The 3,911-nt window shown below is 38.7% G+C and overlaps 1 non-coding gene across 1 annotated transcript; it reads left to right on the forward strand.

The window, feature by feature from the left end:
* Positions 1 to 1,589: 1,589 nt before the first annotated feature.
* On the forward strand, positions 1,590 to 1,695 carry LOC133295367 (small nucleolar RNA R71). Its single transcript, XR_009749327.1, has one exon. It is a non-coding gene; the product is annotated as a small nucleolar RNA R71 (small nucleolar RNA).
* Positions 1,696 to 3,911: the final 2,216 nt, after the last annotated feature.

Here is a 3,911-nt window from a genome sequence, read left to right on the forward strand (position 1 = left end):
ATGGTGATAGTCTCATCATTCATCCTTAACTCGAGCTTCCCTTGGTCAACATCAATCATAGCCCGAGCAGTAGCCAATAAAGGTCTACCCAATAAAAGAGGCATTTCAATTTCCTCTTCCATGTCCAACACCACAAAATCTGCTAGAAAAATGAATTTGTCCACTTTTACAAGGACATCTTCAATTATACCACTGGGTTTCCTTAAAGATCTGTCAGCAAGTTGCAAGGAAACCATAGTAGGCTTGAGCTCAGATATCCCCAAAGATTTACAAATAGACAAGGGCATCAAATTTATACTTGCCCCAAGATCACACAAAGCTTTGCCAACATTAGTATTACCAATAACAATTGGAATATTGAAGCTTCCTAGATCACGAAGCTTATGAGGAAACTTCTTCTGTATTATCGCACTACACTCCTCAGTGAGTGTCACAATTTGGCATTCTTGCAACTTGTGTTTTCTTGATAAAAGGTCCTTCATAAACTTGGCATAATTGGGCATATTGGCCAGAGCCTCAGCAAAGGGTATATTACGTGCAACGTTTTGAAGATATCAAGGAATCTGGTTAATTGCTGCTTCTGAGCATCTTTCTTGAATCTTTCAGGATAAGGTGCCATGGCTCTCACATATCCAAGACTCATCTCAAATTTTTTCTTTTCAGCAACAATCAGTTGCTCTTCTTCTTCACCTTTCTGGAGAGGCTTCACAACCTTAGAAGGAATTACAACTTCTTTTTCTGGCTCCTCAACCTCATTAAGCTTCTCATCAGCTCCCACATTTATGTTTGGCTTTTCTGGAGATACCATCACTTTGCCACTTCTAGTTGTGATGGCCATACAATCTTCCTTCGAATTAGTAACAGTGTTACTAGGGAAGGTACCTGGAGTTCTATCAGCAATTTGTTTACCTAGTTGCCCAATTTGATTCTCCAAATTTCTTATAGATGCATTTGTGTTCTTGATATTAGCTCTAGTCTTCTCCATGAAAGCATTAGAATGTTGATCCATTTGTCCTACTAGCTTCTCCAAATCAGAAGGTTCCCTGGTTTGGATTGGTGGAGGTTGCAAATAATTATTAGATTTGAAGTCAAGACCAGTTCCCTGAACCCTCCTTTGAAAATTACTACATCCAGCAGAAAAATTCTGATTTCTTGGAATATTTTGCTGCGGAGGTCTTTGATCATACCAAATGCCATTCACCTGCATTTGTTGAGGAGGATCAGAAGAAAGCAAAGAAGGACATTCATTAGACTCATGATTGTCCTGGCAATATTCACACACAACAGCAACAGCTTGAGCCTGAACACCAGAAAGCTGCATCTTATCAAGCCTTGAAGTCAAATTTTCCATTTGCTGAGATAATAACTTATTTTCAGCCAGCACCACATCATTGCCTCCTAGCTGAAGAATACCTCTCTTAGGCTTAGATGACAACCCTTCATTTTCATTAGCTACCATTCTCTCAATCATCTCAAGAGTCTCATTTGCTCTCAAGGATTTAATAGTACCACCTGCGACACCATTCAACACCATTCGAATGTCAGGTTTACAATCGTTGAAGAAGATTCTCACTTGATTGCCAGTAGTCAAGTTATAATGAGGACACCTCCTCATTAAATCCTTGAATCTGTTCCAAGCTCCACACATAGTTTCACCCTCTAACTGAGTGAAATTGGTAATATCATTCACCATTTGATTATATCTCTCCATAGAGAAGAACTCAGCAAAAAACTTTTGAGACAAATCATCCCATGTAGGAATGCTAGGTGCAGGCTGCCTTTCCAGCCAACTAAGTATAACACCTCACATTTCTAAATCAAATATTAAAATATTAAGTGAGCAATTAAGTGAAGGATTAGTGAAAAATCCTGAAGATTAGGCTAAAATACAAAGAAAGGGCAAAACGGTAATTAGTCAACACGCAACCCTAGGAAGATAAAAATTGAGTTGAAGGTCTCAGATGATAAAAAAACCCTGGAAATGGATTCAGAACAAAAAATTGAGTGGTTAGACAAGTTTCAGAAAAATCAGTGAATAGTGTTTTTCGCGAGTAAAAATACCGCGGTACGATTTCATCGTAAAACGTGTCGAATTGAGTTTTGAGCTCTAGGTTTTAAATATGAGTTATAAATGGTTTATTGAGTTAGGAAATATGATTTTTGATAAAATCTGATGGAATTAAGTCAGTTTGGGGAAGCGTGCCAATAACGCGCGCAATAGCTTAAAACAGTGTTTTCTCCGAACGACCGGAAAACTCTGAACTCACCTAATCAAGTGTAATTAAAGGAGAATGGTTAATGTTAAAAATTATAGTTTCTAAATAGGTTGTTAATTTACAGACATTTAGTGGAATCGTAGAGAAATCCGGATGAGTTTTAAGTCGCGTGAGGTGGCGTGGGACCCACCCCACTTAAAATCCACTTAATCCACCTCATCACCACTATTCATCATCACCTTCTCTCCTCCCCCTTCAGCAAAAAAACCGAGCTGCCCCCCCCCCCCCCCGGGCTCCCCTTAGCCATTTTGGTTCAAACTTTCTTCCTTGCTAAATCAACCAATTCTCAACCAAATCAAGTGATTTTTGTGTTGAAATTCAATGGAAATCACCTTCTAAACACATTGGTACCACTCTTGAGCCTTGAAACTCTCTCTTTGGTGAGACATTGGCCATTTACAGCCACGAAATTTTGGAGAAAAATGATGTTCATGGACTTGTTTGGAGCTCCAATGGTTTATGATAGCTTGGAGGAGTCTTGTGCCAAGCTTTTGAGTAAGTTTCTTCACCATTTTAACGATTTAATCCATGGATTGAATTCATGAACCCTAAGGGGGAATTTGATGATTTGTGTTGTTACAGAGCTCAATTGGAAAATGTGTCTTAGATGATAATGTCTTAGAATGATGTGTGAGAGCTAGAAATGCCATGAAAATTATTGATGAAAATTACGAAAATATAACTTAGAAATTTTGAGGAATGTCATGACTTTTAGTTTTGAAATTTTGTTGGGCTTTGATTGATGAGTTGTTGTATGATTATATGATGATATAATAGGATGATAGGAGGTGGGAAATGGTTAAAATTGATTGAAAATCCCTTGGAGTGCCATAGGTTGCAATTCGGCCATTGAGTGAAAAAGAGGGGAATTTATGTTGAAAAATCATTTGGATGATGTGTTGTGTAATTATATGGTGATTAGATGGGTTGTGTGGTGGTTGGAAAGTGTTAGAATCAATGGAAAATAATAACTTGTGTTTAGGGACATAAATGAACCTAGAGTGAATTATTTAGCAAAACGATGAGTAAAAGACGTAAAACGGAAAAACGGCACTTGAATTGGCCTCTTGGAAACCTAAGGAAACATAATAAAATGAGAAAGAAAATTTAGAAAAATAAATCCTAAAATAACACTACAAGGGCCGAACCATCATGGTGATGGGGAGGATTTGTGTTTTTTTCGCGTTTTGACGTTATTTGACGCATACTGATGGCTGTACGTGATTGTATAGGTTGCCGTACGTCGACTTGAATCCCGAACCTTGAACTAGTGAATTGCCCTTGGTCCTGGACCAAGTGGATTGAGGTAAGTGATTATATTATGCATGTGAAATTGAGAATTGGCATGCATTTTGTGAACCTTGAGTAAGTGGAAACGTCCTATGTGTAGGCGTTCTGTTGAGTAACAGACTTGGAACTTAAGCTGCTACGGAGCTAAGTGAGAAAACTATTTAAGGTAACCTCTTGGTACTGGGGCTTGTTCCCCTTTTCTGTTCCACCTTGCTAGTTGATGGAAACGGTAGGTAGTGTGTATGAGTAGTGTAGAATAGCATTGGCATGCATGCATATATCACAGTGGGTACTTATGTACCGAGTCTCTGGCCAGTAGACTAGTTTAGCCTGCGGGCAGTGCGG

The sequence above is a fragment of the Gastrolobium bilobum genome, unplaced genomic scaffold (assembly GCF_033153095.1).
Source record: "Gastrolobium bilobum isolate Gb01-03AN ecotype WA unplaced genomic scaffold, APGP_CSIRO_Gbil_v1 utg73190, whole genome shotgun sequence".
In the NCBI taxonomy this organism is placed as follows: domain Eukaryota; kingdom Viridiplantae; phylum Streptophyta; class Magnoliopsida; order Fabales; family Fabaceae; genus Gastrolobium; species Gastrolobium bilobum.